The sequence below is a fragment of the Neolamprologus brichardi genome, chromosome 2, assembly GCF_056152115.1.
Source record: "Neolamprologus brichardi isolate AB-2024 chromosome 2, ASM5615211v1, whole genome shotgun sequence".
Lineage (NCBI taxonomy): Eukaryota > Metazoa > Chordata > Actinopteri > Cichliformes > Cichlidae > Neolamprologus > Neolamprologus brichardi.
In genome coordinates, this window is record NC_142105.1 from 11,256,769 (window position 1) to 11,279,641 (window position 22,873).

The following is a 22,873-nucleotide window of genomic DNA, read 5'->3' on the forward strand; positions in this document are numbered from 1 at the left end:
ATTTCAATATAATGTAGAAAAAAAAACGAGAAAAAAAGAGTTACGGATTGGACTCCCTGATCCTTACTGCGCATGTGCAAAGTCGGACCGTACAGATCGCGTCTCCCAGATAGCAAGGAAACATAGAACAGATGTTGATTTTCCATCTGAACCATCAGAATCGTCAGGCTTGAAATGTCAACACAAAACCAATGTTGAAACAACATTGAAATACTGATGAAACCTGACACTGACATTGAAATAACATTGATTCACTGTTGTTCTGTCATCGTTGATTGTTGATCTATTTATAGTTGACAAGGTGACAACAATCACGTTGAAAAACCATTGATTTATGGTTGAGCAGGAAATTACAGCTGCTACCACTTGGACTATTCCATAGCCCCCCCTCTCACAGTGGTACATCCCTTCAGGTAACCATTGTCTTGTACAGTAGAGCGGGACATTAGATTTACTCTCAGCGGAATTGACCGGAGAAGGCATCAGTTCATGCACTGCACTGGCCTGCACCACGATTAATATAAGGTAAGAATGAATGACTTTTGTTCTATTCGTTATTTCCACGGTTGCATTTGAATAACAGTAAAAAACAAACAAACTTGTTAATGTAAAGTTTCGGACAAAATGTGGGAGCCCGAAATTGTGTCTACTTTCATCTTACAATCCGGCAACAAATAAATTGCACTGCGAACAAAGTCAACAAAGAAAACATTTTCGTTTCATACTTTTCCGTTATATTCCCTTACAAAGCTAGCTTTAACGCTTCGAGGGTTCCTTTGTTCTTGCCGTCGCCTCGGCGCTTGACCCAGACTTTCGCTCTGTAGTTGCTTTTTAGCATAGTACTACAAAAAATTGTAAATCTGTGATATATGATTGATAAACGTAAAGGTAACTGTATAAATGTGTTCAATGACTTTGTTACTTTTAATGATTGGAGAGCACCCGCTTCGATTCGCACTCAATTCAAACTTTACGTTGCACGCTCACCTAACTTTACGTTGCACGCTCACCTAACTTTACGTTGCACGCTCACCTAACTTTACGTTGCACGCTCACCTAACTTTACGATGCACGCTCACCTAACTTTACGATGCACGCTCACCTACCTTGCGTTTGCACCTTTTGTCCACACGTAAACTGCGTTTTATTATTTATTTATTAGTTTTTCGCCTCTCACTGCTTAAGCCATTAATCTTTCTGGAATTGTTTTTTTAAACAGATGCGACCTCACAAAAGATATTAGCTATGCTGTCAGACCTGACGACAGCTGTTAACGAACTCCGTGAGGAGGTCAGAGCCATCCGCCATCCCTGCTGCAATGAATCGGTAGATGCTGGGGTACTGCCTCTGGATTTGCCCTTGCACAACATTGAGGAGCTAAACAATGCAGAGGCAGCTTTTCAATCATAAGAGGCAAATAAGGCAATGGTAAGTATATAAAGGTTATGTACACTTTGTAACTATAAAGTGTAATAGCTGTCAGATGTGATTTAAATACATAACAACGGCCTGTTGATTAAACACACAAGCACTTGCATACACATTTAAGACATGAGACACGCTAATTCCATCTCTTAAAATGTGTCTATAGGTGAGACGCTTTGCCTTGATTGGAGGGACCACACTGGAGGTGCGAGTCCGCCGTGTAATGGCTTATGCCATTACAAACGAGCTGGCCTCGGTACTCAACTGGGCAGGGAAAAAAACCAAGGACCAGACAAAGCAAAAAATGGCATTTAAAGATACAGCGCTCTGCAAATGCATATATGGTGGTAAGTTTTACAGTTTTTTTGCTATATTACTTTGTCTTTCTTAATAACAAGACTTTCATGTCCGGTTAATCTGGAGATGGAGTCTTTGGTCTTTGGCTTGTTTAGTCCTCGGGTTGTAGTTGTACAGCCCGAGGACCCCATGTTTATTTTGTTTTAAAGGATACACGGCACACCATGCTAAGACTTATCACTTATCACAGCTCATAGCTCTTTGGGAATCAAATGCGGCAGTTTGCAGATTTACGCCTGGTGACTTTCATGTTTTTCAGCCTAGGAGTTTACATACTTTCTCCCCGCTGAAGACAGTTAACAAGAGCTTATTCATGTGCTCTAATTCACTTTTTTTGTTTGTGTGTGTGTGTATTTTTTTCCTAGATGGCCTGACGCGGCAGTTAGGGGCAAACTCTATGTCCAAGTTTGTCTTTGCACAAGCAGTGCAGAAATGGCTCCGATACGCCCCAGATCGTATGGGTATGGGTGGTGCAGGACGCACATCATGCATCCCCATCCCAGAGTAAAAAATTACAAACTTCTGTGAAACATATAAATGTAAATAGGAAACTGTCTTTTAATAAAGTATTTAGCAAACGAAACATGCCTATTGACCTTTTTTTGTTTATTTTTTTTCTCTGTTACATCACATGCAATGCTTTCTTATTTTAGGATATTAATGTTGACATGATACATTGTGAGACATTTGTTGTTGTTTTTTTTATAAAGGGTGTCCAATTTGAAGAGTAAGTACATAAGTACAATTATGTGTTTAGGTGGTTTAAGTATTGATGGAAACATGCAGTAGTTTAGTATTGGTTAAAATACTTATAAAGAAAGGTAGATTTCCAGTCATGATTTAACTGTTGTTTTAATAAAAAGCAACTGTGCGAAAGAGGTGGAAAATCAACACCATAGCTCAACAGTGTTTCAATATCAGAATCTGACATTGTTTCAATGTCAGGTTTCAACATTGATTCAACATCAAAACCTGACGTTGTTTCAACATTAAAAAAGGGTGCAAGAGTGACGTTAGGTCAACGTCACACTTCAACGTTGATTCAATGACGTCGCCTGATATTGACTCAACGTTGTTTCAATGTTTCCTTGCCATCTGGGCTACCAGTGGAATTGTACATAAAATCAATACTTCACCAACAAAAAGGCTCTCAAAACAATATAATACTTTCCACAGCTTTGAAGGATGGGTCAGGTGTATCCTTCATGGCCCACCCATTGTTTCCAACAATGGCGGCAGCCACTTAGTTTTAATATTACTCTTATTACTCTTTCTGGGTCACAAAGTAAACTTTTAAGATATTTTCAGGCGAGAATGTAGCTGTGTAAATTTGAAATATCTGCTCAGGTAATTAAGACAACACATATTTGCAAAAATGCTTCTACGTTTTCGGAGACGTTTTTTCAACCCCCCCCCACCCGGTCCTTCGCTAGCTTAAACATGATATATAAGTCACTTAGATAACTTAAATATGTTATTGTTTGGCTTTTTCCCCCCAGTGTTTTACTCATTCCACCCTCCTGGGTCCTGATGAGGATGCAGCCTAGGCGCTTGTAGAAAATCCTAATAATAGATCTAGTTAGCTTACCTGCTAGGGCAAATGGTCGGCAGCTCCTGCACCTGTCCAAAAAATGGTCAAATAATACACTCCAACTTCAGACCAGGTAAAATCCGTAATGGTCGAAAAATTTTAATTTTCATCCAACTTTGGCCACGTTTGTTCAAATTTTCTTAGCAGGTTTTCAGTCCAGAACACATCGACAAACCACAACCACACAGCTCAGGTCTGCTCAGGCTCGTTTGGTCCAGTTCAAACTTGGCACAGACCACGTGTGCCAGTCATCTACGGGGTTTCCCACTGGTTCCCAACTTGACTCAAAAAATCTACTCAAAAGTTGATAATCTTTGTTATGCTCTCTAGAAAATCTTAGTTAGGACAACAATGGAAGAAATTTGTTGGGCAGACAAGCTTTTTTAGGTTGTAAATGGAAAGTTTTATTTCTAAGTCAGTTTAATTTGAAAACTTTAATCAAATCAACAATTACTAGTTATCGTTTTTACAGTGTGTACTCCTCAGCATATTTCAGCAAAACTACTGATGCATGCTGTCGTTTGATGTTTACAGCTCAGGACACTTATATACTCTACTGTTTATATGGGAGACAGTTGGTATTAATAAACATGTGTGTATTGATCATTAGCCAATAATAATTAATAAATAATAATAATAATTAGAGATGGCACGAAACCACTTTTAAATGTCCGATACCGATTCCGATATCATAAATTTGGATATCTGCCGATACCGATATGAATCCGATATAGCGTATTTTGTAATCAATAAAACTGTTTTTTTTTTTTTTATAAATATCTTGCTGCATTTTGTATAAGTTCATACTCAAGTTTTAAAAAACAAGAGACTGAAGCTATTCTGTTATACCTGTATGCAAAAAATACACTCCACCCAAAACATTTTATAGTTCAGCAACACTGATCAATCTAATAAATTTAAACCTACACCATCCTCCCTTTTCTGGTATTTTAAAGAGTACTTACCTACCTAACTAATAGGGTTCTAAAACTCCCAGCAAAAACATTAGGGAACCACCCCCCGCCCTTAATCGATGTAATCAACTTTAATTTAATGCAAGTGTAAAACAAATGCACAGGAATCAATTATTTTTCTACTATAATTAAATAGATTCAACATCTTTCTTCAACAGAATTGCAGACTGCACAGATGGTACCTTCCCAAAGGAAAAAGTACTATAGCTTACTAGGGTGTATATTAGACTTATTAGTTACTATATACAATAATGGATTTCTATACATTTAATCAGGTGACCAATTTTGTTCTAAGATTCAGATAATTATTTATTCAAAGTTTTTAAATGACATAACAAAGAAAAATATTTCTTTGCGCCCCCCCTTTCCCTGTTAATGTCCAACCTGCCACCCTGGCAAAACTTTGCTAGACCCGCCCCTGCACAGTTACCAGCTGTCAGCTATGTAGAAAAGGATCCTGGTGTTATTTGTCTCTCAGAAACAGTTCAACTTCCCTTCAACTCATTCATGTCACCTAAAAGGTAAACCTGTTTCTCCATCACCTGTTCAGCTCTGATGATTTAGTAAGGACATCTCCTGGTTTCATCTTCATGTTTCCCTCTCACCAGGATATCCAAACTGACATCATGACCAGCAGCTTTTACAGCTGTGGCTCCAGCAAACCTCAGCTGATACTAGAAAGTAATATTAAATACATTCTAACAACAGCTTATCACGCTTAAACGTGCTGCTGCTGTTTATCCGCTGATCTCCTCTTTCTAGCGCAAAGTGGGCGATAGACAAACAAGAAAGACGGGACTTGGGCAGAAAAGCCCATCAGCTGATCATTGATTAGTTTCATGTTTGAAGTAATAACAGGAGAGGAAGGGGGAGTGAATGAGGGAAGTAGATGCAACTGCGCAGCAAAGACAGAATAACTCTGTAAATCTATTTTTTAATTCTAGCTGAAGTACGGGAGAAATCGCGTCCTTTTCACCTCAATATGGAACTCCGATGGCCAGTCCAGCTGTGGCTCAATATATCAGTTGTTTAGCTTAACGTGTAAATACTATGCAAACATTCAGGGATGAGCTTACACACTTGCTTTACTTCTCTGGGATAGTTTTCGCCGAGATGAAATGCCGTGGTTAGGAAGTATGTAGCGAGCAATGTTCCCTCTAAGCTGCGCGCGTGCGCAATTGCGCACTGCTAGCACAGTCTCTGCGCACAGAAAATCTGCGTTGCGCACAAAAAAAATCTAACCTGAATTGAAATTAAAATTAATACTTTAACAATTCTGTTTTGCAGTGTTAGCCAGTAAGTGACTGGCTGCTCCCGTATGGGATTAGAACGATGCCACCTTATCCCATAGTCAGTGTTGGGAAGGTTACTTTTAAAATGTATTCCACTACAGATTACAGAATACATGCCCCAAAATGTATTTTGTAATGTATTCCATTACGTTACTCAATGAGAGTAACGTATTCTGAATACTTTGGATTACTTAATATATTATCGTGCTGTTTACAGCTACATGAATGTGATTTATTACTATTACTGAAGGTCCGCAGCTCCAAACCATAATAAAGGGCCCTCTGGCTAATACGTCGGGTTCCGTGTCGGGCTCGTAGCCGAAAAATAGCTTTACTTTGTTGTCTGGGTCAAGTTTGCTAGCGAGAGACAGAGAAAGGCGTTGAAAGGCTGCTCCAACAGAACTTATTGTTTCGGAGGAAAACACGAACACAGTGTACAGTCGAGTCTTAATAGCTTACTTACAACTGCTCTTGTCAGGCACTCTTCTTGGCTGCAGTCGTTATTATTATATTTACATGCTTCCAGCTCCCGTTTCTGCTCAATGATAAATCGTACTTTTCCACTGTCCTTTTTCTCCCTCCTCGCGCTCATAGACACATAACCGGTATGGCAGTCCATTCTCCCTGCAGCACGGCCTACACTGCCCATGAGGCTACATTCTTTAGGGCTATGCCTGTAGCATTCTGCCTATTAGCTTAGCACAACAACAACAACAACAAAAAGGCGCTCTCTCACCCGGGAAACACACAGTCGCAGAGAGAGAGCATCACCCTGTAACTATGGTAACCGTAACGCTGCCGCTTGGAACAACAGAACATAGCTGTCAAACAAAACCCAAACAGTCCTGACCTGCCAAAATATGAAACAGGAAAATACTGCTGTGTAATCCATTTATTTCAACAAAGTAACTGTATTCTAAATACCACCTTTTTAAACGGTAACTGTAACGGAATACAGTTACTCATGGTTTGTATTTTAAATACGTAACAGCGGCACATGTATTCCGTTACTCCCCAACACTGCCCATAGTCCAGCCAATAATGCGATTCACATTTGTATATACGCAGCTAATCAACGTCGACAGGCTATGACAGCGTCCTTATGTGCCGACAACAGTGTTTTAGCTAGCAAAGCGGCGTGGCTGATTGTTCTGTAAATAGTTTGAAATGTTTATTTAAAAAAACGCCTTGGTTGCATTTTTAGGTAAACAGCTGCAAAAAAGTTGTTGTTTGCATAACTCAGTTACTTGTTTTGAAGAAGTAACTATATAATTGCCCAACATTGGTCATTATATACTGTATTTTGCAGACCGACAGTTACTGGACTCTCTCCCAGACCACAGACTCAAACTCATAATACAAGTCAGAGCTTTATAAAAAAAAAGTTGTGTTTTCAAAATTGGACTTCAAGTTATTTTTACTCCCAATAGTGTTAACATAGTACACAGGTCATGAACAAGATTTTTTTTTTAATTTTCATTGTAAGTGGGCTAAAGCGGTTAATTAAAAGTAGTCTAACATAAATGTAAATGCTGTAATTTGATTATTTTAATAAACCATGTAACTTGGATGGATTTAATGCTGGCGTGACCACAGTGCACACGTCTGTTGTTGCTCACAGTGGTCCAAGGGACCGCTCAGGGAGTTTGTGTGGAAAATTAGAGGGAACATTGGTAGCGAGGCTCCAAATGCTCCAACAGACCACCGACAGGTCTCACAGACAACAGCCGCTCTATCACGTGACACATACTGCTCCGAGCTGGGTTAAGCCAAGTAGCGCATTTTGTGAGGTGATTTTGTGATACTTCAGATCAGATTACATTTTTTATTTCTCTCCGATATCCGATCCAGTAATTTAGGTCAGTACGTAATATCGGATCGGTCCATCTCTAATAATAATAATTGTCAATCATTTATTTCTTGTGTGCACTTTGAGACTTTGTCCTGTAATTTTTTCCATATAAATGTGGGGACTGCCCTCTACAGATCACGGAGATTTTCCATTTTCGTTTTAAAAAATAATCCCGTCCACACGTAAAGGCAGAAATGAAGGAAAACGCTGCTAGGAACATGCCAAAGCAGCAGGTGGCGCTATATTCCTAACCGTGTAGAAATGTTGGCCAATCAGAAGTCTGGACGCCTCGGTGGGAAATAGTAAACAAAGGTCATAGAAGCAGAACCTAGTGTGGAGGGACAGTAACTGTGTGTGTATATGTAAGCATTTAAACACTGCAGAGAGTACAATTAACAGTAATAATATTGTAGAAATTCATTTCACCGAAACAATAACGTGGCGCATAGTGTGACGTCAAAAAAGGCGCACACCTTTGACGCTGAGTTTTCTCCGTTTTTCTCGTCCACATGTAAATGCAAAAACGGAGTTTTAGAAAATATCCACCCTGGCCGGAGTTTTTAGAAATCTCAGTTTTTAGTGACCGAAAACGCCGTTTACGTGTGGACGAAAGTTGCAAACGCATAGAAAAATCTGTGTTTTCAAAAATACCCAGGTACGTGTGGACATAGCCCAAGAAACAGCAACTAAGTACCAAGTGAATTTACAGCGGTCTCTAATCTAATATTGAACAAGCCAACAGTGGAAAAAACACGTCTAATCACATTAACAGAATGAATCTCCTCTCAGACTGCTGAAAATCAGCACAACCTCCACAGATCGTTCAAACGTCCGAGCCTTTATTCCACGTGTGGCACAAACCAGTCTGAACTGCTCCGGCATTCAAACCGAAGAGCGAAACAAACAACGTCATAACGTTCGTTATGATAATAACATAATAACATTAGGCTCTAATATTGTGATGCCTTGGAATCACAGACATGAATATTGTTGCATTTTGTTCCTGCAGGTAAAAGCTGGCTTTGATCCATATCAGCTTAAAAGGGAACTTTCTAGAATGAATAAATCTGAGTGCAGTTCTCCAGGAGCAGTATGAATCTAAGGCTGGAGGATTTTCTTAGTACAGATGCTACACTTACTCCGTGATGATACTTTACTATTACTCTGTACTTTTTAAAGTGAAATACATGGAGAATAGGAGCAAAATTGGATTTATTTGCAATGCCAATGCAGAAAGTTCCTATTTATACATTAAAAATTGAGAAGTTAGTGGATGGGTATGTCAACAACTCCAACAACAGCCACAGGAATTATATTAATGGGAAATAATATAATTCCTGTGGCTCTAATGCTTGGCTCTATTAGTGAGGTTTTAATAAGATCCTCAGATGTTCTCATGTGGTCAAATAAGATAACAACAGCAGCAGAAAAAAGTATTATAAACAGATCATTTTAATGTTTCACATGTTGCATGTTAGAAATGAGAAAAAAATCTTTTGTGAAGATCTTTGAGTGAATAATTAATTTAAACTTATATCTATATTTATTCATATTTGTCAGTGGTTGTCCTGTTACTGTAGTTATGTAAAAATTAATCTTCAGCTGCCTTTTGAATGCTTTTTCTTTTCAACCACAAGTCAAGGTCAAAGGATCTGAGCTAGCAGCTGAGCTCAGAAATTCATCGTCCTGAAGGGAATTTCTTTCATGAGAGCGAGAAAGCCCGATAAAACGACTTGGAGAGCAACTCCTCAAGCACAACATCACGTCTTCCCTCATTCCTTGGTGGTAAGAACTCAGGCGATGAATTTAACTGTTCTTCAACTGATCATTAACTCAACAGACTAGAAAACGTAGAGGGACTTTTACAGCATCCAATCAAAGATATAAAAAGTGAAGAGAAAGAAAAAAGATCTGTTTTTCTGAACCAAATTGCTTCTAGTTCTTATTTTTTCATCTCCTTAAACTGTTTATCTCAAAAAGATGCACATACTGAAACAAAAAAGGAAGTCACAGTGTGATTTATATGTTTAATATGGAAGCCTTGGACTTGGATGCAGACCACAGAACTGCATTTAAGTGAAAACTGCAAGGAAAAATATTCAACATTTCTTTTCACAGTAAAAATTTGTCAGTAAATAATAAAAATGTGAGCGTGAGAGACCTGATATCAGAGTTTTCCAGGTGTTTGCTTTACTATTCAGTTTGTGACCATTCAGTCTAGATTATTAAACACATGTTGTTTGAGGTGCCAATAATTCACAACTCCAATCATGAATTTTCACCAATAAACAGTAATAATAAATGAGTGTGATTTCAATCAGATGAATACCACACAGTTTGTCTCTTAGAGGAGCTCAGCAAAAAACAAAGCTGCGTGGGTAATCTCTCATTAATTTCCTGTAGGATTAGTGCTGAAGCGACGTGTGGCACCGGAGGCCTTTGTAAGACGTGTCAAACTCTGAGAGCAGCAGACACGTTTGTCTGAAAGAGCTGAGAGGTGTCAGAGGAAGGTGTGAGTGCAGATGAGAAGGCGCTGCATAATGTTTCCTAAGCCTATGAAGACAAATTCAGTAAATCAGATGGATGAGGCTCGCTAGGACCTGCGAACAGGAGCATTTACATCCTTCACGAGGGTCAGATTCTACAAACCTCTGTTTTTCCCCGAACCTGGTTCTGTCAGAGGTTTCCTCCTGTTAAAAGGGAGTTTTTCCTTCCCACTGTTGCAATGCTCGCTCATACAGGGTTGCTTGATTGTTAGGGTTTTCCCCAACACTGTGTGAGCTTTACCTTATCCAGACCCTTGAGGTGATTCCTGTTATGAATTGGCACAATATGAATTTAAATTTCTAGAAGTGTCTTTGGATATATATTTTAATACTTTTTCCAATTCTTCACAGAAAGGAGAAACAAGTGGAAGACCACCTGCCTCAGTAGCTGTTTAACTTATTTAATTAGTAAAAAATTAAATTTGATCAATCCTCTAATCTTTGCTCTTTGCTTCTCTTTTACTCTCACACTGTGTGATGGGGACTGTCAGTCACTCAGGACCTGAAATACAGTACATCATTAATAGGAAATGTGAATTTTACAATGCAGGAAAATTAAACATATGCTTGGGGAACAAATATATATATATGTGTGTGTGTGTGAGAGAGAGATGTGTTGATGTAAAACCAGTTTGCTGCTGCAGCCCCCAGCAGGTTGTTTGAGGTGAGCATCCTTAATGTAAAGTGACAGTAGTAGAAGAATAGTGTGCACAGGGCGTGTGGGTGTGTGTGTGTGTGTGGGGGGGGGGGGGGGGGGGCCTAATGTGTTGACTCTGCTGGCCGCGACATTGGAAAGGAGGCTTTTTGATGAGGAGAGAAGAAAAAGGAAGCAGCACAAAGTTGAATTTTGCCTTTTCTGTGGTGTGTGAGTCATTTGTGCTCAAAGGTTAAGTGCTGCAGTGTTTACAGGCAGAGCAGGGCCCAAACACGATGCCAAATTGGATGGATAAAAGTGTGCTCCATAAGGAAATGCATGCATTTGTTGTCAGCGAGAAGACAGAAATTCCAGGTGGCTGTTTTTAGACCAGTCTCCATTTTTACCTTAAAAGCTCAGCGTGTATTTGAACAAACAATGATTGTTCACATGTCAGCCTGAGACCATCCTTTTTCACACGGCGAGCATTTAGCTGCTATTCTTAGCGCTTTCTGGGTCAACATATTCCTCTTTCCAGAAGAATACTTTTCTTGTTTGCTTATTATTTTACCGAGAGTCTGTCTGCTGAGAATATCATCAGCACTAACGACCGTGTCCTGGAAAACAGAAAGGACAAAACCTCGACAAGGGGTCACACTGAAAACATGAAAGTAACAGGATAATCACTGGGGTAGGAAAACACGCAATGCTGCTGCTGCATAAATAACACATTCCACACATTTCCCTTCTTGTTCTCAGGCATTTATTAAAATTGTACAGTATCCGGTGTCTTTTTATGGACCGTAGATTAAAGTGAAACACATCAATGCCTGACAGACAAAGCTTAGATGTCTGCCATTATGTAAATAATGTCATTTGTTTGACCTTTAAAAATCTGGATGTAACCAAAACAGCTAATCAACACGTTGCACATGTGCATACATATGAATATATATCAGCTATTTCTCTTACAGCACTACACATGGATATTACACACACAAAACAAAAGCAACCAATGTGCTGATTCGTGATTGTTTATTTTCTAATAATCAGCAGTATTTATTTTCATGTTTTTGCTTTCCTTTTTATATCTGATAGAGACACAGAACAACAATGCTGTTTGATGCTCTGACTTTTAGCTCTGCACTGAGTAAAATTAGCAATACAGAAAATCTGCAAGCACTTTCACAACAATCATTAATAATGCAACAGAAGAGTGGAGCATATTTGTAAGGTATCCCCATCTCTGAGCTGCAGGTTTGAAAAGTTAAAGCACACACACACACACAACTGATGAATGAAAAAACTGATGAATAATACACAGAAGATGCTAATCATTTAAGCTAGCTAACACTCAAAAATGCTTCAGTGTGTAGTTTGTGTTTGCACAGCAGACCTCTATCCATAATTCAAACAGCAGTGGAACCTTTCTTGCTGTTTTCTACAAATATGTTCAATAACGTAACTTGAATATCAACATATTTGTCTGTGAGCAGCATCTCCTGTATCCGACAGCAGCTCAGCTCGGTTTCTCTCCAGTGACTCCTCTTCACCTCCTGCCCCTCTTTCTTTATTTCATCCTTCTCTCCCAGACTCCCCAAAACGCCTCCCCCTTCAGTCTTTCCCCTCTCCTTCCTCTCTCCATTCAACACTTTTTTTTTTTGTTTTTACCTTGCCCCGAGTAGCAGCAGAATGAAAAATAAAAATAAATAAAAAAGGTTAGCTTGGCTCTTGTGGGTTGTGCTGTTTTGTCTTTGGTTGTGTGTTTGTGTGTTTTGTTTTGTTTTTTTACCTCCCTTCAGATCTCCTTTCTCACTGACACCAGGCCCGTGGGCACAGAGAGTCTAACCTTGGACTTGACATCTGAAAACCGATCAAGTGACGGACCTGAGTGCTCCGAGACAAACTGTGGTCATGTCTGGCCTGTCTGTGCTTGTGATGCAATGACTCCATAGCAAAAAGGCAACAAAATCAAATGTGTGCAGGTAGACTGCACTGTCTGCAAAACACCTGCTTCCACGGCTCTTAGTTAAAAATACCTTCTACATATTTGCTGTGTTTCTCCTTTATAACTTTAAGCTGTATCTAATTGAAATCAATAACGATTGATTTCAGAGTGATGTGGTCATCCTCTGGAGAGCTCAAAAGTACTTGAACATACTCAGATCATCACCAGTAATCTCCAGAAGCAGACGGCATGCAGAGTGATGGTTATAGGACAAAATAAAAAATAATTCTTCTACCAGAAGTAAAGAGGAACAAACTCTTTGCTCATGGGTTTTTTCTTATGTACTGTGTGTCACATATCATTTCTCATGGTAAAATAAATTAAGAGACTGCTGCTGCAGAAATAATGAGATTCATTCACCTATTGGCTGATCCAAATAGTATTAAGCCTCCAGCTCCAACCTGCTGCTTCTTTACAGACGGAGAGTCCAGAAAAGTCAGATGAAGAAAGAAGTCAGAGAGGGGTGAAACAGACAGATGCACACTTTTAGTGAAGTGATCACATAATTAACCTTCTCCAAAGGTCCAGCTTTGGCTCACTTTTTAGTCATAAAATGCTTTTTCGTGCTGATTTCTCTGCCTCTGACAGCCACCCTCCTTCCTTCTGGCTCTGATGTTCTCCTGCGTTGTGCTGAGAGAGTCTGATGTTGCCCAAGACGTAAAAAAAAAAAAAAAGCCTGTGACAATCACGCCCTGTGACATCCTTCCAGGTGAAAATAGCTTCTGTTGAGAGACGAGATGAACCGAGTGTTGAGCCTCGAAGCTAAAATTAAGCCCAGAGCATATTTTCACACACTTCAGTTCAAAGTTTCCCATGTCTTGACCTTAATGGCCCTGACACACCAACACAGTTGGCCTTCGGGCACCAACCTGCGTCTGCAGTTTCTGCAGTGGGTCTGCCAAGGTTCACTCTTGTCGACTCTTATAAACAGCATGATTTGGCTGATTAAGCGTGTTAAAAACACCCACAGATTCACTTACTGCTCGCAGTTTTTACTTTTTTCCCCCCCTGGCCTTTAGGCTTACACAGTGAAACACAGCAAAACATCATGCAAGCTGCAACTTTTAATGAAACATTTTAGATAGTTATTTAACAACATAGACTATTTATGGCATCTTTTAATAAACATAGAAAAGGAGACACAGCCGACACACAGGAGCGAGCTAGACCCAACATGTGTAACAGGCAGGTCTAAAACTTTGTTCAGTTACAAATCAGAGCGCGAAAAATGTGTTTCTACCATAGACTAGTCTAGTCTCTAGTCTCACTCTGCACCTGCACAGGCAATGCATAAACGCAGATGCATGCTAACGAGAGCATGTGTACTAACAAACTGATAAACAACTCGAAAGCCATGCACCAAGATCACTGACTTCAACAGTGATGGAGGTGAAGCCTTTTTTACTCATTTAAGGAGTCGCCCTCTAGTGGCCATTTAAGGAAGTACAATTCTAGCATTCAGGTTGCTGCTTGGTTGTAACCGCACGTCAAGTCCCAGATTCATCATCCTTCAGGCTGGCATCACTCAGAACTTCAGAAATATCCTAACATCACAAGGCAAATAAGATTAGCGAGTTTCTGAGAGGAATATTTCTCCTCATGCTGTAAACAGTAACGGACCCGCCTATGCTCCCAACACTTCACTGGGTTTAGACCAGCGTGTCAGATTTCAGCTTGTTTATCAGTCTGCATTTGCTGATACAGCCATTACTGGAGGATGTGTGGGTACTGTATCAGTGCTAGTTTACTGAGGTCAGAGGTCACATCTTATCACCAGATAAATGGAGACGATAGAGCAGAACTGACAGCGAACTGAACAATTTTGTGTTTTCTCTACAGCTTACATCTGTTTGGCTTTGAGACGGTGCTCATCAATATCACATATCTCTCACACTGCTGAGCAGAGTGTTTTTGACAGATGCACATTTTGTTATCTTTGCTTGATATGAGTGAACTATGCGTGCAAGTGGGTGTGAAATAAAATCACACACACACACACACACACTCAAAGGTCCGCTCTCACAGAATCCTGCACACATGTAAATGATGGAGATGCGTGACAGCGTCTATACCACAGCAGTGTCCGTCTGTTCGCTTCACAGATCTGCTTGACTGTAACTCAGTTTCTTTGAGGCTGTCATGGTCTGTTTGGATTTTCAGTCTTTGTTTTCACATCTCTTCCTTAGTTTGTGTGCTTACAGAGCTCTAGCTACAAGTTGCTTAAAAACATTAGAGAAACTTTTCATTTGAAGACACACAGTTCATCACTCAGCCAACTAAATCTTGTCATTTTCCAGGTGTTTTAACAAAAACATTTTTCCTCGTGCTTTTCATAATTAATTCTACAACATGTGTGCAGAGTTTGCCACAAGTTTAAAAAATGTGCAGAAACTGTCAAGAAGGGAATTATACCTTCCATGTCCGTGAGTCTGCTCAGGTCTGCTTAGGTCCCAGTGATGTCATCGAATGGTTAGTGTGAGGGTCTGTGCAGATGTCTGTGTGCCTGCCTGTTTTTTGTGAGTGTGTGGACTCATCTGCACCAACCATGCATTCACCTCAGGCAGCAGACTTCAAGCGGATGTCATAGAAGTTTAAAAGACACTAGTCTAGACTTTACTCCAGAAACCTGGAGGATCGAGCATCCTCCAGGTCCAACCCACTGCTTCATGCTCTGTGATGTACAGCTGAGTGTACCTGACATACATTGACTTCAGGGATTTTTTAACGTTAATTTTTGACTTATGAGTCATAAAATAATCAGGATGTTGTGCCCTGTGATAGACTGGCTGCAGCCGTGACCCTGATAAGGATAAGTGGAAGGGAATGGATGGATAGAACCTGGATGTTGCTTAAAAATGATTTCCCACAACATGTTGTGTGCAAGCTGCAGAGGAGCAGCTTTAAGAGTCCAGCTCATCTGTGCTGAACACCCTCTCCTTTCTTTCCTCACAGCTCAGGTGCGAGTCAGCCAACAACCATGTAATAAAATAATCTGTAGCACAGTTGATGCCATTTCTGCAGTGAAGAGAAGCCAACTCTCTACACCTGTCAGGGAATGCAGGACACTCCAGAGATGGTGGGCTATTGGTCTGAGGATTCGGTAGATATGAATCAGGGCGATATGAAACCTCCCAGAGCATCTGCTGACTCACTGCTCACATGTTCCTGTGCAGCTGACGAGAGAGCGCAGAGTAAGGCACTAACACCGCCAGTGCTAAAGGTTCGGCATCTCCTGAATTGAGGTATACTGAAAATGACAAAGCACCTCGGAAGACTCCATCTGCCAAATGGCTTATTAGATTATTTCCATTTATTCAAAAATCTTTTTTCCTGCTCAGGAAGTGAAAATAATGAAGTTTTAAATAACAGTGTAAAAGCTGGGACTATTAACATTTTGAATGTCTGTAAATATTATTTACATATATTTAGATACAGGAGTCTTTGCAGTAATCATAATTAATCATGTTTACTTTTACATCACGTGGATGTCCGTATGTGTGTGCGTTGCTTACTTGGGGAACACCTGCTGGGAAACCTTGGGTCCTGCCGTTCACGTGGCTGTTACATTGCAACAATGCTTAGGTAGGTGGTACATGTCAGAACATGTACACCCTTTCATGGAAACGGTGCTCCCTGATGGCTGTGGCCTCTTTCAGCAGGATGATGCACCCTGCCACAGCAGCAACAATGGTTTGAGGAGCACAACAACAAGTTTGAGGTGTTGACTTGACCTGCCCTTGACCTGCCAATTCAATCGAGCATCTGTAGGATCTGCTGGACAAACAAGGCCAATCCATGAAGGCCCAACCTCACAGCTGACAGGACTTAAAAGACAGCAGCATGCATTGAGGGCTCTGGTGGGGTCCATGCCTTGATGGGTCAGGGCTGTTCTGACAGCAAAAGTTCACAGTAGTTCACTGTATGCAAACTCCCAGAGGAGGATGCTTGAAGATGCCCCTGCTGGAGACTTCGTTGTCCTGCTGGAGAACTTCAGCGCTCATTTAGGCAATTAAACTGAGACCTCAGCTGGTGGGAAGAACAACCTGCTGGAACTGTTTTGTTGTTGGACTTAACCACAGTTTGTCCATGACAAACTCATATTTGTACACTCATATTTATGTTGCTTGAAACAGAATGTTAAAATTCAGTGCAAAGCACAAGCAAAAACATTAAGAAAAGCTTTCCTGCAGCACATTAACTGTTTTTATCTTGTTTTGTGCCTCTGTAGATTAATATCTGATTTTGTTAGAAAGCTAAAAAAATGTCTGACCACTTATTCCCTTGCACTGTTGTCTAAAGGACCTTTTATACTCACTGAATTGGTCATGTCATATGCAAGCAATGTCTCCGCAGCTTCGTACCTTTTATACCAGCACTGAGGGTGCAGGTACTTGCTGCAGTATTCTTCTGAACGATAGGTGTCGCTATTCAGAGAAGTGCTCCACGTAAGTGCTGTGCAGGAGAAGAAAAAATCAAACCTGCAAAATAAACTGGTTTTTTCCTCTCTGCATAATGTGGGGATCTCGGAGCTTCTGTACTGATATAACATTAAAACCTGCACAGTCGTGCCCTTGTATGTTCAAACCTGTGGCACCAGCAGATGTGAAGACTTTTATACATGCAGCAGCGTTCACAACGCCGAGAACAGCGACTCTAACGGACCCATAAGCTCTCAGACAGCATATGCATTTCAAGGTTGATATTATCTGTGGATCAATACATTCTTAAGCCACACAAAAGCAAGTGTGTCACAATGGACTCTGATAATCATCAGAGTTGATCTTCCATCGCCCCAGGAGAGGGCATGCTTGTTTTTCTAATGTGTGTGTGTGTGGTTGTACAGTATGTGTCTGAGGTTGTGTGACGCAAAGTGTGGAATGATGTACTCTTCTCTAAGCTGATGCTTGTGTTTGTGTGTGACTGCTGCATAAACCCTACCTGCAGATACAAGCATGTGTGTAAATATTAAACACCTGAATCACATCTCTGATGTCATTGGTTATTCAGTCTACAGGTTTATTGTGAATGTTTGTTTTTGATTTACAAACTGAAATGATCATTGCTGGAGGTAAAAGACATAATATCTGCTAAAAAGAAAAGGAGGACTCTGAAGGACAGTCGGTGAGTGTGTGCGTGTATGTGAAAGCTGCATCTCTTGCTGTATATTGACTTGTCTTGCAGCATCCTAAAACAGAACATTAGAGGGTCCTCATGCTCCCATTTCCTCTTGTTACTCATGCTGTTTGGGGTTGAATTTGTTTAAAGAGTCATGTTCTGGGGGCATTCCTAACTACTGGTCACAAACATGAAGTATTAGGTATTAGGTTCCCAGATTGGCACCACAGCAGGAAGCTTGTTTTCTTCATTAAAAGCAAATAACAAAAAAAATCATTAGCCCTAATCAGGCGACCCAGAAAAGCACACTACATACCAAAGACATAAAAGAGGGAGGGCGAGGAGAAGAGAGCAGAACACCAAAGGGCAAACTGAAACTTTCAGATTATCCATCCATCCAGCCATCCATCTTCTTCCGCTTATCTGGGACCGGATCGCGGGGGCAGCAGCCTAAGTAGAGAAGCCCAGTGTTGGGTCTGCGCTTCCACAGGCCCCGCTGGTTTAGAAACTTATTCCTCATGAAGCAAGGAAGCAAGACGAACAGCTTCAATCGGTTCTTACTTGCTAGCAAGGGGGGCCCGCTCTGTGTCTCAGGAAAGCACTCTGAATCCAACCACAAAATGACCCAGACACACACACGCACCTCCCATTGTAAACCCCCCCTATGGTTACAAAAGACAAGGCACTATGTGTGTATGTGTGTACACGTGAAAGCATGTGTATGTGTAAGCACGTGTGTGTGTGTGTGTGTGTGTGTGTGTGTGTATGTGTATGTATGTGAGTGTGTGTGTGTTTGTGGGTGCGTTTGTGTGACCTCCTGCCCACAAAAAGGTCATAAGAGCAGGAAGCTTACTACACTGGCTGGAGAGGTGGTCAGAGACAAAGGAATGTCTTTGATCATACAGTTTGAACTAAGACTTACAAATTTAAGTAACACAATGACAACATTTAACAATTTGACTCCAACACCCAGACCTCTCCCTCCCCGGTCACCTCCTCCAGCTTGTCCGGGGTTACACCAAGGCGTTCCCAGGCCAGCCGAAAGATACAATCTCTCCTGCGTGTCCTGGGTCTGCCCCAGGGCCTCGTCCCGATGGGACATGCCCGGAACACCTCATCCAGGAAGCATCTGATAAGAATATGGAGGAGCAGCGCCGCGTAGTGACAGCAGCGCCTCTACTGTCACTACGTGCCAGTGGGATTAAGGAGGTCCTCAAATTATTCCTTCCACCGCCCAACAATTTTGTCAGTCAAAGCCAGCATTGCTCCACCCACACTATACACAGTGCAGGTAGAACACTGCTTTCCCCTCCTGAGTCACCTGACGGTTTGCCAGAATCTCTTCGAGACAGTCCGAAAGTCTTCTTCCATGTCCTCTCCGAACTCCTCCCACACTCGAGTTTTTGCTTCAGCCACTGCCCAAGCCGTGTTCCGCTTGGCCTGTTGGTGTCTATCAGCTCCTTCCGAAGTCCCACAGGCTAACCAAGCCTGAAAGGACTCCTTCTTCAGCCTGGTGGCTCCCTTCACCTCTGGTGTCCACCATTTGGTTCGGGGGTTACCACCATGACAGGCGCCAACCACCTTGTGGTCACAGCTCAGTGCGGCGGGTTCAGCAATGGAGTTGCTGAAAATGGTCCATGTTCAATGTCCCCAGCTCAATGTCCCTCAATGTCTCCAGTTCTCCCTTGGAATGCTGTTGAAGCTCTGCCAGAGGTGTGCATTGAAGATCTTGTGGACTGGGGCCTCTGCCAGGTGGCCACTTTCATGAGTAAATCATATAAGCCTTATATGATTCACTATATGAAGTAGGCCACATCTTATGCAAGTCTTTTATAAGTTTTTACTATTTCTTTTCCATATAGGCTTTGTCTTACAGAAGTTTGTTTGAACAAAGATTATACCGCTGCACTGCAAATGTGTTTCTATAGAGCAGTCAGGATCTGTGATCTAAAAGATGGCGTGTAAGATGTGTGTAAGATGGCGAGATGGCGGCGCGCACAGACGCAGCGGCTCACTGCTCCTCAGGTTCGGTGTTTTGTTTTTTACTTTTTCTACGTGTATCTGTGTGGATGTGTGTGTTTTTTATTATTATACATCGAGTAGAGTCCACTTACAGTCGTCAGGACCTTCTGAGTTTGGGATTACGCTGTGCAAGGAGCATTACATCGGACTACCACCACTTTCACGGCATTCCGGAGGACATAATAAGAGCTCCAGATTCTCCGTGGTTGGTTCTTCCCAGCGGCAAGACAAAGAGGAAACGTAAACAAAGGAGGCAAAAGCGTGGCCGCAGGGCGGGCCCACTAGCTCGGCTAAAGAAACAGCCATTTAAGCCACCGCTTCCGAGTATTTTCCTCTCCAACGTCAGGTCCATAACCAACAAAATCGACGAACTGAGATTACAGATTGCAGTCAACAAGTGTGTACGGGACAGCAGCATAATATTACTCACAGAGACTTGGCTGCAGCCATCAATTCCGGACTCGGCTATTGAGCTAGCAGGCCGCACGGTCCACGGTCCGTCACGACAGGAACGGCCACTCCGGTAAGATCAAAGGAGGGGGTTTATGCATCTACACCAATGACAGCTGGTGCAAAAATACAAAGACTGTAGACAGCCATTGTTCCCCGGATTTGGAATATTTGACTGTGAAGTGCAGACCCGTCTACATACCTCGCGAGTTTACTGTTGTCATGGTAACGGCCGTGTACGTACCACCCGATGCTAATGCTAACTCGGCCATGGAGGAGCTGCACAAGACAATAAGCAACCAGCAGAACTCCCATCCAAACGCAGTGCATATTATAGCTGGGGACTTCAACCATGCTGATTTAAGGTCAGTATTCCCCAGATTTGAACAGCATATTACATGTGCAACGAGGGGGAAAAACACACTGGATAAAGCCTACAGCAACATCCAAAAAGGCTACAGAGCAACCCCTCTACCACATCTAGGTTTGTCAGACCACATGTCCATGCTGCTGATCCCTGCATACACTCCCATTAGGAGAAGAGCCCCCCCAGTCACAAAAACTGTGAAAACCTGGCCAGAAGGTGCATCACATCAGCTGCAGGACTGTTTTGAAAACACGGACTGGAGCGTGTTCGAACATCAGGACCTTGAAGAGCACACAACATCAGTGCTCTCATATATTAATTTCTGTGTCAACAGTGTCACTGTGGACAAACGTCTCCGGGTGTATTCCAACCAGAAACCCTGGATGACTAAAGAGGTCCAGGTCCTGCTGAAGCAACGTGATGCCGCTTTTAGATCCGGTGATGGTATGCAGTACAGTGCAGCCAGATCTGAGTTGAAAAGAGGCATCAGAGAGGCCAAGGCAGCGTACAAGAGAAAGATCGAAGACCACTTCAGCACCAACAACTCACGACAGGTATGGCAGGGAGTTCAGCACTTAACCAACTACAAACCTTGCAATACCACGTTGACTGAGGGTAATGCGGAGCTTGCGGAGGAGCGGAACCACTTCTTCGCACGCTTTGAGGTGAAGGGACCAGAGGCAGCAGCAGCAAAAACATCGGACAGCAGCAGCAGCCCAAGCCTCATAGTGCAGGAATATGAGGTGAGGCGCACACTGAGGGCAGTGAACCCCAGGAAGGCCGCCGGACCAGATGGGGTAACCGCAAGGGTCCTAAAAGAGTGTGCAGACCAGCTGGCTGGGGTCTTCACTAAGATCTTCAACTCTTCACTGTCCCAGTCTTGCATCCCGCCGTGCCTAAAGTCAGCCACAATTGTCCCACTGCCAAAGCGTACTAACATTAGCAGCCTCAACGACTAACGACCAGTTGCTCTAACACCTGTTATAATGAAGTGCTTTGAGAAACTGGTCCGACGTCACATCATGTCCTGGCTGCCACCCACACTCGACCCGCTCCAGTTTGCATACAGAGCTAACAGATCAACTGAAGATGCCATTGCTACAACGCTCCACACCACCATCTCTCACCTGGAAGTGCAGGGCCGTTACGCCAGGCTGCTCTTTGTTGACTTTAGCTCTGCTTTCAACACGATACTCCTGGACAAACTAATAGTTAAACTGCTGGAAATCGGACTTCCTTCTACCACCTGCCGCTGGATCAGAGACTTCCTCTCAGACCGTGTACAAAGAGTTAGAGTGGGGCCTCATCTTTCCTCAGCCCTCAGCCTCAACACCGGCTCTCCACAAGGCTGTGTACTGAGTCCCCTACTGTACACTCTGTACACACATGACTGTGTTAGTTCCCACCCAGAAAACACAGTCATCAAGTTTGCAGATGATACCACCGTGGTGGGGCTCATCTCTGGGGGAGATGAGACGGCGTACAGAGCTGAAGTTCAGAGGTTGTCAGATTGGTGTGTAGATAACAACCTGGACCTTAATACCACCAAGACAAAAGAACTGGTAGTTGACTTCAGAAGGAGGAAGTCCGAGCTGCAGCCTGTCAGCATCAACGGGGAGTGCGTGGAAAGGGTCTCCAGTTTCAAGTTTCTGGGAGTGCACATAGACACAGACCTCCAATGGAGCTCTAACACCTCTGCGGTCTTAAAGAAGGCCCAACAGCGTCTCCACTTTCTGAGAATCCTCAGAAAAATGGACCTGAAGAAGGAGCTGCTGACCGTCTTCTACCGCTGCTCCATTGAAAGTGTGCTGACGTATTGCATCGGTGTGTGGTTCTCCAGCTGCACCACAGCACACAGAAAGGCACTCCAGAGGGTCATCAATATGGCCCAAAAAATCATTGGACATCCTCTTCCCTCCCTGAAGGACCTCTACAGCACTCGCTGTCTCAAGAGGGCCCGCAGCATCCTACGGGACGGTACACACCCAGGACACCGGGTGTTTAAGCTGCTGCCGTCCGGCAGGAGGTTCAGGCTGCTGAGGTCCCGGACAAATAGACTCAAGGACAGCTTTTACAACAGGGCAATAGCCCTGATCAATGCAAATAGCTGACCTGATTGGCTACCTCCCTGGACTTTTTTAGGGGGGAGGTAACAATGTTTAAAACAACAATAACAATAATAATATTTATATTTATAACAAGGTGCAATAATAATTAATGTGCAATAATAACAGTGTGCA

The 22,873-nt window shown here is 42.3% G+C and overlaps 1 long non-coding RNA gene across 1 annotated transcript; it reads left to right on the forward strand.

Annotated features, from left to right (window-relative positions):
* The first annotated feature begins 293 nt into the window (after positions 1-293).
* Positions 294-2,059, forward strand: LOC148106077 (uncharacterized). Its single transcript, XR_015720726.1, has 3 exons — positions 294-525; positions 1,220-1,428; positions 1,592-2,059. It is a non-coding gene; the product is annotated as an uncharacterized LOC148106077 (long non-coding RNA).
* The last annotated feature ends 20,814 nt before the right edge of the window (positions 2,060-22,873 follow it).